Here is a 16,111-nt window from a genome sequence, read left to right on the forward strand (position 1 = left end):
ATCACATTTATTTACATGTGCATGCGGTCTGACTCTAAAGTACACTCAGCAATATGTAAACACTGTGTTAACATACGTAAATAGTACAAATTAAAGTTATTTTAGTTTTTTTAATTAAAACAGTAAGGTTTCTTTTATGTGCATTCTGTTGTGGAAAGTAGTCTTGGTTGTTTTAGTTGTTAACATACATGTATGTAAATCATCAAACGAATGAAAGAAGAATTTTTTTCCTTTGAGATAAACTACTTTTTTTTTTTAACTTCCACAGCAAGGATGCTTTTACCTGCTTTCGACAGAAAAAGGTAAAATCCAGAATGTTTGCCTTTATAATATACTCATAAACTATGAAACAAGAAAATTAAAAACAAATAAGTTTGCTGTACCACAGTTTGTTTGTTTCACAGCAAGATTTCTTTTATTTATATACAGTATATATTATGCCACCAACCAGGATAGACTACACCATGTTATATATCATTTAGGATGGGTAAGGTTTGGGGCAGTGAGCGGAAAATATTTACCCCTCTAAGCACCCTAATACTAATTACCAACCAATATATACATTTGTCCTATGACTTACCCATGATATTCATCTCATAAACCCATGTGATAATTTAGTGTATTAACCTGTGTAATAAAGGTATATGCAAATTTGCAAGGTCTCTAGGTAATAATATGTTGCTGTCAATGGGTTTACAAACCAACAAGACTTGTATACCTGAGCGTAACGTTTTCGTAAAATTTAGTTAAAATTGATGACGTCAGACTCATTTTGTGCTAATCGTGATGACATCATATTGCCGATGGAGGTGACTTTAGTACTGTGATTTACTCATATTGAATGAAAATTTTATTATAGAAGTGTAATAGGATAAATAGAATTCGCTACTCATGGTTTTTTTTAAATATACAAAATATCATGCTCATCTAGTTAATCTATTTGTCTTGGCAGAGCCTCGACAAATACCGATTAACGTAGACATAGTTGTTATTTTCCATATTAAAAAACACTCGTGACGAATCCTCTATGATTTATATACATGTACCTATATCTTAGGTGGTGGTTGTAGTAATAATGGTTTCTAGCAAATAAAAGTTTACAAAATATTAATATATTAACAGTATTAAGTGGAGGAACATTAATCAAGCATAGATATTGGTAAATATTTCTAATACAACATAATTTCGAAGACACAATTGATTGCCATTGTCTAATGCTCATAGAACATTTTATTTTTATTTTTTTATATGTATGTAGGCAAAAATAAAAGAAACATTCTTGTGTTAAATTGTAACAGTGGAAGTGATGGAAATAAAAATTGCTTCTGACATTGTAGTTTATTTGAGATAAGTTTTTTTTTGTCAGCAACCGTTCCTCATATATCTTGGATACTGTACATTAATTACTCGAGGCAGGACTGTTGTGTTGGAAACATGCACAAAATGAAGGTATATTATCAAGTTTTCCCAACATTTCAACAAACAAAATGAAGGTATATTATCAAGTTTACCCAACATGTCAACAAACAAAATGATGGTATATTATCAAGTTTACCCAGCATTTTAACACACAAAATGAAGGTATATTATCAAGTTTACCCAACATTTTAACAAACAAAATGAAGGTATATTATCACGTTTACCCAACATTTCATCAAAAATTAAGGTATAATATCAAGTTTATTAACATTTCAACACACAAAATGAAAGTATATTATCAAGTTTATTAACATTTCAACACATAAAATGAAGGTATATTATCAAGTTTACCCAACATTTCAACAAAAATGAAGGTATAATATCAAGTTTACCCAACATTTCAACATAATGAAGGTATAATATCAAGTTTATTAACATTTCAACACAAAATGAAAGTATATTATCAAGTTTATTAACATTTCAACATACAAAATGAAGGTATCAAATTTATCAAGTTTATCCAACATTTCAACATGTGAACATGGTCGTTTGAAAACATTTAATGACAGGATTACATGTCTTAAAAAGAAAATCATTGTAGTAATGTGCTAGATCTGTATTCTTTATATATTTAAAAAAAAAAACTATATGTATTAAGTCTTAAATATGAAGGCAGGCATTGAATTTGGGGATTTTAATTTTTTTTAAGATTCCGCCAGAACCATAAACATAATTTAATATAGGCATATTGAGATTCTGTATCATAATTTTGCACTTCTGACTCAAAATCTGGGATTAGCAGAAGTGGGCAGTCTGGAAGGGTAGATGGTACTACAGTTAGTATGAGTTGACTGGGTGCAACTTACAGTCTATGTATGGGTTGACTTAGTCTAAATCAGCAGCCTAGAAGGGTAGACGGTACTACAGTTAGTATGGGTTGACTGAGTGCAACTTAGTCTTTCTAAGTACACTAAATTGCATTTTAATTATACTAACCAGCAAAAACAAAAAACATGAGAATTTTAAAATCTATGCAAATAATTAACTATATAAAAATTCTGTAAAATATTAATTACAGCAAAAATATCATTATTTTAAATGATTATTACTTTAAATTCACTAAATTGAGTAATTTGTCAGTTTTTGTGAGTTGTATTATTGTACTTCAAGAATATATATTTAATTGTAAGATAAAAAACAAACATCCTAGTTTATAATGACAAAATTGATATATATATCTATACATATAATGAAACCTCTCAAAAGAGAACCCTCTGTAAACTGGAATTCCCTCAAAACCAGTCTCGTTTTAAATAACAGTACAGAACGGAATCTCTCTAAACTGGATACCCCTGGGCAGGACTATAAAAATCCACTTGCCATGGGATCAGTGATTTTAAAAATGTATTAGCCATTATTAAAAATTCACTAGCCCTACTTTAAATAAATACAATTTTACTACTAATAATAATCAGATATGTCACCTAAAGAGGGAGGTTGAGCTTAAAAATCCTTAGATTGGGGTGGAAAGAGGGGGCAAGATATTCATATTTACAAAATATGTCAATGCAGCATTTGACAAGGGTTTTTTTCCACTAGCCATGAGGCTAGTTATAGTAATTATTTACTAGCCCAACACTGAATATCACTAGTCATGGGAGTGGGGCTACCATAATCTATAATCCCTGCGCCTAAAAACTACTTTTTACTTTATCCCCTGGGTGTCCAGTTTGAAGGGGTTTCACTTTACTTATAAATCAAAGATGTCATATTTAGTTTTGTAAAGTGCGTAAATGCCAATATATAATAACAATAATAAATATCTTAACACTGTTGGAATTTAATATTCTTAGAGAACCATTTCATTTGTTGAAAGTACACTACACCTACATCAGTTGGTTTGTTGGCAACAGTTTTCACTATGGAGTATTGTGGATAAAATTAATTTCATACAGAGAAAAAAAAAAAATGCCAAAATGTTTTATGCTTATTATTTATTGGCAACAGTTTTCACTATGGAGTATTGTGGATAAAATTAATTTCAAAGAGAAAGAAAAAAAGCCCAGCCAAAATGTTTTATGTTATTATTTCTTCTATTAAGTTATTTATAAAAAGAACTCTCTCCTTTGCAGTAAAAATTTTTTTTTTAAATTGGGGGGGGGGGGGGGGTAATTAATTAGGTTATTTGGATGCAAAATGTCAAAATAGTCACAGGAGAACAAGCATTTTCTTTTTTAAACAGTGAACAAATAACATCAGTGACAGGAAAAAAACATAAATTACATTTTAATTTGTATTTCAGTGGTTAAACAAAAAAAAAAAACCTGATTCCAATAAAACAGCAAGTGAAAAATGGGAGTCACGTAACAACTGCTAGACTTTTAAATTAATTAAGTGAAATTCCTGATATTAGTTTTTTTTAAAACAGACGATGTGTTACATTCATCAAGGAATGTCTCACCTTCTTGTTATCTTGTATTCAACGCTTGGTCTTTTCTGTTTTTTAATACATTCATTCAAAAATTGTTTAGTTTAAAAAAAAGAATTGTAATTAAAATAGTTTTTAGAATTAAAACAAAGACATTTTTTTTTTCAATTAAGTGGCCACAGTTTTAGGAAAATGAAGTGGCATTATAATTAAAATAAAGACTTAATGTTATAACTATTTTTTATTGGATTAACATTTGAATGGCTACAGGTAAAATTATGTTATGCATAGTCTTAAAAAGGTAATTCATAGTGACCATTATATGTATGCACAATTATTTCCTAAATTGGGGGAGGGGGTGTAGTTTCCTAAATTTGGGGAGGGGTGTAGTTTCCTAAATTGGGGGAGGGGGTGTAGTTTCCTAAATTGGGGGAGAGGGTGTAGTTTCCTAAATTTTGTTATTGGGGTTTGGTGATCACAAAACAACACATACTTCATAATTAAATTTAGTATTGAGGTGTATGGAAGTTTAGATTTATATATTTTTTTGGGGTGTGGGGGGTATGTTTCTAGTGCAAGCATATCAAATTTGTTTTTTTAATTAAATTGTCAAAATTATATAATGTATGTAAAAAAAATATAATGTTCCTTTAATTAATTATTGTGTAAATAAAAAAGTTTTTATTATTTTAGCATTTTATTGAACAAAATTATGTTTTAGTATAAATATACTTAAAGTTAATATATAGTTAAACTTAAAGTTATTATAAGTTATTTTGAGTTCAAGAAATATCTGTAATCTACAAAAACAAAACAAAAGTTACACATTTATATATATACACATGTATATTATTTAATTACTACCACAAAGTCCCATTAAAGAAGAAAGGTTAGGTTAATTTAGAGAAGAAAGGGAAAAGGAAAAAAAAAACCTGTTGGAATTTCGACTGCTAGAGATGAAAAACACACTTTTACAAGTGTGAAGCTATGCTAGGAGTAATCAACGTCACCTTTGGAAAATTACTCTCGAACAATCTGCAAACAAATCATTAACACATGGAGATTGGTGAAGGGCTGGACAGGGTAGGGAGCGAGAGAGAGAGAGATATGGTGTGTGAGAAATAAAAGTGAAAATAAGAGGTCAAAAAGTCATTCTCCTTGCTAACAAAGCTATCTGGCCTGCACTGCGCAACTTGGAGAGGCAGATAGGAAATAAAGACAGCACCTGTGGCCCATGCCTCTGTCATTGGCAAGATTCTAATTAGTTATTTGCATATGATACGCTCCACTGGAGAGCTCTGGTTGGACTAGAGGGGAAAATGAGCAAATAGGGAAGTCTGATTAGTTCTTGTTTCTCTAACTAGTTATAGCATGGAATCGTCCCCCCTTTCCGCTAACTTCATTAGGCACTCATTGGGAGTGATTCAGTTTTGATTTATCTCCGGATCGCTGGGATCATGTACTGTTATGCCTTGTGTTCTCCGCCACCGCCTCGTCTGTACGCCGGCTTCTTTTCACACCCTTTCACATGGTAAGTGAATGATTCTTTTTTATCCCATGTGTGTGTGTGTATGTCTGTCTGTCTTTCTCTGCCTCTGTTACTCTCACTCACTCACTCACTCTCTCTCTCTCTCTCTCTCTCTCTCTCTCTCTCTCTCTCTCTCTCTCTCTCTCTCTCTCTCTCTCTCTCTCTCTCTCTCTCTCTCTCTCTCTCTCTCTCTCTCTCTCTCTCTCTCTCTCTCTCTCTCTCTCTCTCTCTCTCTCTCTCTCTCTCTCTCTCTCTCTCTCTCTCTCTCTCTCTCTCTCTCTCTCTCTCTCTCTCTCTCTCTCTCACACACACACACACACACACACACACACACACACACACTTACTCCGTGTCTCTCTGTCTTTTCTTTTTTCTGCTTGGCTAATTCCCGTAGAGCGACAGACGTGGCTATATATACACACACACACACACACAGTCTGTGTGATCTTCTCGTCACACACAGCTCACGGTTCATTCAGCCGAACAAAGTTAACTTTTATTAATGACGTCTCATGATTTTTGTGTTTTATATACGTTATGTGGTACTGTTAAACATCTGCTCAAGAAACATACCACACCACCACCCAGCCCTTTTGCTGAAAGAATCAACAGACATCTTTCTCTTCTTTTTTTTAATTTACCATCACCTTTTATTTCTGTTTTTAAAAAAATTCTCTTTTTTTTAACTTTAAAAAAAAAAAATTGTCTTGAAGATATTTACTGTAGCTTTGCGAAACCGACTGCAGTGTTTATCTGTACAAGCGGAGCACTTGCGTCTGATTTCCCTGTTTTGGTTTCAGTAGCTCTATTATATAACGGCCATAATCTGATTGTGCATGCCTGTTAGGCACTTTACTCATGTGCGTAACTTGAGAAAGTTCATCTGAAGCTGAGTTAGAACAAGATGTCAGACAGGTACATAGTAACATTTGACAGGCAGCCACTAAACGCCTGGCTTCTCCCTCGGCTTTGGAGAAAGCGTGTGCAGACGGCGGTTTAAAGTGTTGTGTTTTACACTTGTTACAGGGCCGTAACTCTAGCGAACTGTCGGGCTCAGTTCAGTTCAGCCTGTCTCGCTATTTGATCAGCTTTCTCGCTTTCTCTCTCTCTCTCTCTCTCTCTCTCTCTCTCTCTCTCTCTCTCTCTCTCTCTCTCTCTCTCTCTCTCTCTCTCTCTCTCTCTCTCTCTCTCTCTCTCTCTCTCACACTCTCTCTCTCGGCTAGGTGCTGGAAGCTGGTGTTATAGATATGTTTTCCTGTGATAAATCCAATACTGTTGTTTTAGCTGCCATGTATAAAAGCTGATGTCGTTAATTTTACTGTTGTACTGGTATATTCATAGGGCTGTATTTGTGATATAATTTTTTTTAAATTATTATTTAAAGTTTTCTGTAATTTTCTGTAATAATGTTTTTTACATTTTCTGTCATTTTTAAAAAGTTAATTTTTTATTTAATTTTTATTTTTTTATTTTTATTTTTAATAATAAACCAGGAAAACTTGAGTTTTGGTGATTATCTTTATTAATTTTTTAACCATTTGAAATATGTCCTACAGTATATTTCCAAATATTTTCATTATTTTAAAAGCTATTTCGTAAAATTTACACATGTGCTGAGGTTGTGTATGGAGGTGGGAAATATTTCATTTATTTAGTCATTATTTTAAGAGGTGAAATATTTGTTGTTGTTTGGGGTTTTTTTTGTAGGGGTTTTCATTGTATTTTTTAATGCATCATACTATAAATTACCTCACATTAATTATGTTAATCATCATAATTATAAAGATTTATAGAAACATGAATTACAATGGATAAAAAAAAACTGGTGCTGGAAAATATTACGTATTTGTCCTAACATAAATTTAAACATATTGTGTACATATGTAATTAAAAATTTTAAAACAATATTAGTAACTAGAAATTGTAATACGGAATTAAGAAAGGTGATTAAGACATATTTGCCTAAGTGCTTAAAGTCTTAAATACAAGGGGGAAAAAGATGTGTGTGCATGGGTAAGCAACTATTGAAAATAATAAACTATTAAATATAGGTGATTGTTTAAGAAAGTTACGCATGTCTATTGCATACAACAGGGCGTAGTAAGTTAGTAAAGTTCTATACTATAAATATTTGTTTTCAATCAAAGGGACAAATACTTTTTGTAAGTTGGTAAAAATAGTCTTGTACGTATTCTGGAAAGATATCCATCTGTTGCCCCTCATTATATTGATATAAAGGACGACACCTTTACAGTTAACTTTTATTTTCTTAATATTCTTTTATACAATCAAAATGATTGATTGATTGACTGACTGACTGATTGCTACAGTATATCAACTCATTACAATATAAGGGCAGGATTTAGCTCAGTCAGTTGAGTGCTTGCGTCGCAGGATCAAACCACCTCGGTGGATTCATTTAACTGACTGGGTTTTCCAACCAGTGCACCACAACTGGTCAAAGGCCATGGTATGTGCTTTCCTGTCTGTGGGAAAGTGCATATAAAGGATCCCTTGCTACTAATGGAAAAATGTAGCGGGTTTCCTCTCTAAGACTATATGTCAAAATTACTAAATGTTTGACATCCAATAGCCGATGATTAATAAATCAATGTGCTCTAGTGGTGTTGTTAAACAAAACTAAACTTTATTTATCCCCATCTCTCTCTCTCTCTCTCTCTCTCTCTCTCTCTCTCTCTCTCTGTCTCTCTGTCTCTCTCTCTCTCTGTCTCTCTTCTCTTTCTCCCTTCTCTTTACTGTGGCTAAGTTTATCCATAGAGCACCGGGACATATAAAACCTGTCTGATAAAGTGACCCATCCAGCCAGGTCACTGCTATCTGCCTATCTTCTCAGTAGGTAACTAACTGGTTGCCATTTATAGCTCAACTGGCAAAAGCAGACTCAGAGATGGCCCAGGGTGGGGGTGGGGGGGTGGGGGGGTCAACCTATCTCCAGTGATAGGAGAGAGGGTGGGGGGGGTGGGGGGAGAGGAGAGATCCTCAGTTACTGAAACAAGTGCACGGCACAAAGAACTGCAACTGTAAACACCAGTGATTGGAGCTGGGGGTTGTTGGTGGTCCAAACAGGTGTAGCAGTTGCATGCTGGGAAGGCTTGTTTAGTCAGTTCGAGCATGAAGTATAGGTTTTACAGGAGCATATGAATGAGGGATGAGACTGATGGTAGTAGTAGTAGTATAGACGTACATTGCTGGAGTATATATAGCTGTATAGCTGTACATCTCACAAAACTGTGATGTTCTATATGGTTATAAATGCACTGATGGTTGTATGTTTAATAAGAGTACTTTGATAATGTGATGTTGTACATGGTTAAAATTCAGTGATGATTGTACCTCTTACAGTACTCTGATGTTGTACATGGTTAAAATGCAAACATTGTTGTACTTTAAAGTACTTTGATACAGTGATGGTTGTACATGGTTGTGAATTCCAATACAGTACATTTATGGTTGTACTTCATTAAGTATAATATATGCTGATGGTTTATATACTGACACAGGGTTCAACAAATCCACCATCCCTCGGTCACGGCTAGTTGATTTTTAATCTGGGCTAGTGGAATATTAACTGTTTTACCATAATACTTAATGGCACTAGCCAAAGCTTCTGTGATGGCTTGTGACATTCTCAAACATTTGTCAAACACTTGGTTTTATTTCTAAAACTTGCCATGCACATTGTTAAAGAAGATGGGTAGTTGTACATGCCTGGGTAAAGATGTTGAATTTTCGAAGATGACTTTATCATCATCATTGTCTGCCATAATAATATCAGTCTTGCATGATCAACAGAAAAAACAAAAACACATTTGTATTATCCGATAATCCACCTACTATGATCTGTAAAAAACATAATAATAATAACCCAGAACAACAACAAAAAGTGGTATCTTGTCAGTTAAACTGTAAAATCCACTTTTAAAAAAGGGTACTTGTTGATTAGTTTGTATTTTACCCACTATAATTATATCCCCTCTAATTTGAGAAACTATTTAATCTGGTCTTCATTTAAAGACATTACTTACACCTTACAAAGGATGCGAGGGTGGGATTACTCTAATCATCCAAACGATGTTCCGCTGAACCAATCATTGTTTGTGGATTTATTTTTATTTTTTTTTAACCAAGGTTAATTATAGTAATATAAAAGCAAATCTGAGTCACATCGTAACAACAAAAGACATTCCTGTGCCCTCTGGTTGAAGTCGGCCAACCAAACACGATCAGGCCCTGCTGTATTGTTTTGTCACCCGTTTCGGGGGATGTCTCAAAGATCCACCAAGTGCAGTTAATAATCCTTTGACACAGTTCCTAAAAACATAAAACCTATAGCCTGTAGGCACATCATTGCTAATTACAAACAACTAACCTGGATACATTAGTTATAATGGGGGCTGGGCCCTGGTGTGCCAAACACTGGTGGTGGTGGTGGTGTTACATCAGTTAGCAGTTTATTTTTAGATGTAAAGTCAGTGTAAAGGTTTAGGTCACGTAATGTTTTAGTAATTTCAAAAAATACATTTACATATTAGTTGTAGCATGTCTCGTGTGAATAATGAATCTGGAAATTAAGAGTACAGGTTTGGCTGGGTTTTTAATCATGTTTTATAATGTCTGACTAAAGTGGGTTCCTGTTTGATTTTATTGCTGATGAGACATGCTTAGTAATAATATACTATAAGGAATGTATTATTATTTTTTTGAATTATATTGTTTGTGGTTATATAATATTAAATAACTTGGCCCTATTTGCACTAAAAAAATCATGGAGTGTGTGTGTGTGTGTGTGTGTGTGTGTGTGTGTGTCTCTCTCTCTCTCTCTCTCTCTCTCTCTCTCTCTCTCTCTCTCTCTGTCTCTGTCTCTCTCTCTGTCTTTCTCTCTGTGTGTGTGTGTGTTTCTCTCTCTCTGTCTTTCTCTGTGTGTGTGTGTCTGTCTCTCTCTGTCTCTCTCTCCTCTCTCTCTCTCTCTCTCTCTCTCTCTCTCTCTCTCTCTCTAAATATTTTTTTTTTTTGAAGACTTTATTTTGCCATTTGAAATTAATAATTCTTCTAATTTAAGTAGTAGTACCAATTTCTTGGAGAGAAAACACAAAACCCTTTTTGAAGACATTGTTTTGAAGTTTGAATTTCCAAATTCTAATTTTTTTTTATAAATTACCAGTGACTTGGAAAAGAAAAAGAAAAACCTTTTTGAAAACTTTATTTTGAAGTTTGAATTCTGAATTCTTGAAATTTTACCAAGTACCAGTGTCTTGGAAGAGAAAAACAAAAACGTTTTTGAAGACTATTTTTAAGTTTAAATTTTTTTAATTTTACCAAGTACCAATGTCTGTGAAAGAAAAACAAAAACCTTTTTGAAGACTTTGTGCTGAAGTTGAATTTCTGAATTCTCCAGATTTTACCAAGTACCAATGCCTTGGAACAGAAATACAAAAAACCCTTTTTGAAGACTATTTTGAAGTTGAATTTCCGAATTCTTCAAATTTCACCCACTACCAATGTCTTGAAAAAGAAAAAGAAAAACCATTTTGAAGTTTGAATTTCCAAATTCTTCAAATTTCACCAAGTACCAATGTCTTTGGAAAAGAAAAACAAAAGCCCTTTTGAAGATTATTTTGTTAAGTTTGAAATTTTTTAAAATCTGGAATGAAAATTAACTGATCAGGTCAATAAAATTGACACCCGCCAAATGCAACGGAGCTAATAACGAGCCGAACCGCCGGTGAACTACAGGAGCAGATGGCCGCGACTGGGCAAAAAGTGCCATTAAAATTGTTACTTCACACGAAAGCCAGTGTGAGTTATGATTCCAGTTGAAAAGCGCGCTGACTTATGACTCGGAAGAGTGCTCGGCTGGCAGTTTATGCCTGCAACCTGATCTATGGTTTCAAACTCATCAGCTGTTTGTGTTGTGCAGAATCATCAGGATAAAAACACACACACACACACACACATACACACATACTTACACACACCACACACACACACACAGACAGACACACACCCTCACACACACACTTACACACGCTTACACACATACACACAGATACACACACACACAGACACAGATACACACACACAGACACAGATACACACTCACACACACATACACAGACACCGATACACACACACACACACACACTCACAACACACTCATACACACACACACACACACACACACACACAGACACACACACACACACAGAGGCACACAAACACAAACACGCACAGACACACACAAACACACAAACACACACACACACACAACCAAAATCTAGTACCACTGTTCTTGTGACTGATCTATATACTTTTATTACACAACCAGAATCTTAACATCTGTGTTCTTATAACTGTTTTGTATACTTTTATGAGTTTATGTACACCACCTATTGGTGAATTTGTTAAAGTGTCTGCATTATATAACCCATCATCTGTTTCTACTGTGTGGAATCATGGTTTCCCCCCTCACCCCCCACCCCAAAAAACACACAAAAAAACCCACAGAATCTAACACCTTGGTTCTTGTGACTGATGTATATACATTTTTGAGTTTATGTTCAGCTGTTAGTGAATTTGTTGAAGTGTCAACATTATATAACCCTTCATCTGTTTATGTGTTGTGTAATTATCATAATTCCCCTCCTCCCCCCCCCCCCCAAAAATAAATAATAATAAAATAAAATAAAATAAAATAAAATAAAAAAGCAACAACAACCAACATTAACAGCAATCTAGCAAGTCCGTTGTAACTGATCTATATATTATTTTTATGTGTTTATATACATTTATTGGTAAATTTGTTAAAGAGTCTACATTATACATGTATAACCCATCATCTGTTTCTACTGTGTGAAACCATGATCATCTCCAAAACATAACAACCTGAATGTAACACCTTAATCCTTGTGAGTGATCTAAATACATGTACTGTTATCACTTTATATATACACATTGTTGATATTTTTTATATCTCCTACTTGCTGTTGGCGATTTTCTTTAATTGTCTGCTTGTGTACATTATAAAATATTATCTTGAACAATAACCCCACAACCAAAACCTAGGACCTAGGACTGGTTTGTACCTTTATCACTTTATATATATATATACATATTGTTGATATTTTTCTAGACTTACAATTGATGATTTTATTTAATTGTCTACAGTTTATCATTGTAGAATTTTTTGTTAAAATCCATAATCTTGGTTAATCCAAGTTATACTTTTATGACTCTATATACACAAATTGTTGATATTTTTAAATGATGATTTTGTTGAATTGCCTACATTATATCATCATAGAATTAAAAACAACCAAAATCAGACATCAACAGTTAACTTTCTGTTCTGATATTTTTTATAGTAATATTTTAGCAATAAAAATTAAAATAACAACTATACTTCAGTATTTGTGGGTTTTTAAAAAAGAAAAAAGAAAAGGGTTTTGATATGAAAGATCAATATATATATGTATATATATATATATATATATATATATATATATATGGCTGCTTGCAGACATCTTGTTTGTGACTAAGTTTATGAATTAATTGCCGTAACAGACTGGTGGTAACAGACTTGATGTCATTAGTCAGAGCAAATAATTAATTGAATTCTCAACGTAGTAGTCGCTTTATTTTCATTATTTTTCATTGTTAATATCCAGGTGAAAAGACTGTCACAGTTGTCGATGTGTAAAGTAAGGGGGTACGGGGGGGAGAATTGATTAAATGCTGCTGCACATAAATGAATTGCATTAAAGACAAAAGACATCGGTGTGGCAACAGATTTTGTGATATTGACTTAGGAATTAATATAAGTTATGCTGGGTTTTATGTATGGAGTATGCTGTGGTACGACATACCATCGGGCCTGCTTTGTCATTCAGTGATTGCATTGGCCGATTGATTAGAGATTAAAATACACAGAATTCTAGATGAAAGACAAAAGCTGACTGCTGTGCAACAGGTTTTCATTATTGATCCGTGCAGCGATGAGAATGGTGTTAGTTATTAATACTGCTGTTTCAAGTTTTGAAAATATCCAGTGTGTTTTTGCTTCCCAATTTAAAACAAGTAAAATTTTATAACACAGTTTGAATCACCTCTTAGGTTTTAACATGGCATCAGTTCGGTGAAATTTGGAATCGTTTTGAATAAAACTGTGATTTTCATTTTCACTTTGAAAAAAAAATGAAATTGGGATAAACGTTTTTATAAAAAAATTTAAAATACAATATTAAGCTAGGAATATTTAGATTGAAATTGGGAATGAAAAAAAGACACAAAATAACCCAGAAAAACATTAAAAACGACAAAACACAACAAGAACATCCCTCACCCCAACAAACAAAACAAATGTTATAACACATTTTGGTTGTCTTCATTCATACTGTCTAAACTTGATAAAACGTTGAGGTCCTAAATTGACTTAATAAATAAATAAATAAATAAATAAATAAATAAATAAACAATACAATAGGCAAGGCCTTTTTAACAGTTTGCGATTATTCTGATCACTTCTCCACGTTTAATCTGCACTGCAGACAACCTTCTTTGTACTTGCCCAATTCTGCATTTCACAAGGATCTTCTACACATTGTGACAAATATTGCTTATATCCAATCTAAACTTTCTAGTAAATAAAAAATAAAATAAATAAATAAATACATGTACTAGTAAGTAAATAAACAAATCAAATAACTTTCAACTCATTCACTGAGTAAACGAGCACATTTTGTTGGTCTCATATTAATCTGGTTTGGACAAGAACCTTCTGCATATTAATAAATAATCTTCATATTTAATCTTCGTTCCAAACTGTGATGTAAATTGAATATTATATTGGAGTACTATCATATTTACTACCATGTATTAACTATTGAAGTGAGTTGCGCACGTACTAAACAATGGGAGGTACATCTTTTGACATGGATCTACTGGTATACTATGGGGGTATCAAAATTTAATATCAAGACGGAACAACCACAACTGGTTATGTCCACTTGTTATGAAAATGACATTAGTCCCCAAATTCATATATATTTTTAATGGCGGTGGTATGTTGGTTTGTTTTGTTGGTTTTCTTAAGAAAAAAATGTGCCGCAACCTGACATGATAAGTGGGACACTAGGTCCAGATTGCTAATGAGCACAAACAGCTGTAGCTGCACCTTCAAACCAGTAAGCAGCACAGAAACCGTTATGTTCATCTTCACACAGACTGGACAGTAAATACCACAGACTTTGATAATTCAGTTGTAAGACACTGGTTGGAATGGACATAACTGGTACGCCAAATAATATGGTATGTACTGTCATGTCTGTGAAAAAGTGCATATAGACCCTTTCTGTGTTACTGGTAGGAATAGCTCATGTGGTGGCAGGTTTCTCTCTGTCTCTGTCTCTCTCTCTCTCTCTCTCTCTCTCTCTCTCTCGCTCTCTCTCTCTTCCCCCCCCATGTTCCACTCTCTCCCCCTTTCTTTCTCCCTTTCTTTCTCTGTCTCTGTTTCTCTCTCTCCCTCTCTCTCCCCCCTCTCTCTCTCTCTCTCTCTCTCTCTCTCTCTCTCTCTCTCTCTCTCTCTCTCTCTCTCTCTCTCTCTCTCTCTCTCTCTCTCTCTCAGTGGATTATTACCCATTCCCATCTACATGTATGTTCCATAATTAGTGTACCAAAAATCATGGGATACCTCGATCACTGCAGATATTTTCATCTCTAATATTAACCCCATCAAACTCCAATCCCAGTAATAATTTAAAGAATGCCAGTAGGCCTAAAGTTTTAATTGATGCAAGTTTTCAAAATCTGCTCGCTATATTCCACAACACCAAATAATATTCGAACTGACCTTATAACAGAAATAAATAATTAATCCTTATACAAGGTCAATCTGTGATCTGTTTGCTTCACCAGTGTAGACTAAATGGATGGTGGGCATGTAATTAATTTATATGAAAACTCAATATCTCTATTGATTTTATCACAAAACTCTGCTCTCTCTCTCTCTCTCTCTCTCTCTCTCTCTCTCTCTCTCTCTCTCTCTCTCTCTCTCTCTCTCTCTCTCTCTCTCTCTCTCTCTCTCTCTCTCTTTCTCTCCAACTTTGATACAGCATAGAGCAGTGTCATCACATCGGTTCATGTAATTGTTGGCCATGATCTTTGCCGCCATGTTTTTCAATTTTTAATGAGGCCAGTCATACCATTAATAACCTTGATAATATTCCTTTGTTCTTCTTTTTTTTTTTTTTTGCCAGGTCATTAGTGTCAGAATCATTATCGGCTGTGGCCGAGAGAATGTTTGATTTGTAGTTTTTTTATTATCCAGCTCATATGTAATGGGTTTAAGCAGCAGTCCAAAAGGTTTTCTTTTGTTTGGCCAGCATTAGCTGTGTGGTAAATAGAATCGGGCAGAGAAACAACTGCACTAAAACTAATCTAAATCCAAACAGCTTTTGTACTAAAAGAGCATGTTATGTCTGCACCCAAATTAGCAATTAACTGCTATTAGTTTATTTTGTTTCAGAACGACCCATGACTAGCAGATAAGCTGTAGTAAATTTCCATGCAGCTTTCTGTACACAATTAATTGTTGAATCTGTGCAGACAGTTTTAGTTAATTTCAGGGAGTGTTTGTTTTTGCATCTGAAATTATTATGACTTTCAATTCATTGATTTTGGGGGATTTGTTTAGGATTCCCCTGAAATCTTAAAAATTATAT

General features: G+C 33.9%; 1 protein-coding gene across 1 annotated transcript in view; it reads left to right on the forward strand.

Annotated features, from left to right (window-relative positions):
• Positions 1–16,111, forward strand: part of LOC121388097 (zinc finger homeobox protein 3-like) — a 116,562-nt gene that overhangs the window by 38,767 nt on the left and 61,684 nt on the right. The window lies entirely within an intron of this gene.

This window comes from Gigantopelta aegis, chromosome 14, assembly GCF_016097555.1.
Source record: "Gigantopelta aegis isolate Gae_Host chromosome 14, Gae_host_genome, whole genome shotgun sequence".
NCBI classification, from domain to species: domain Eukaryota; kingdom Metazoa; phylum Mollusca; class Gastropoda; order Neomphalida; family Peltospiridae; genus Gigantopelta; species Gigantopelta aegis.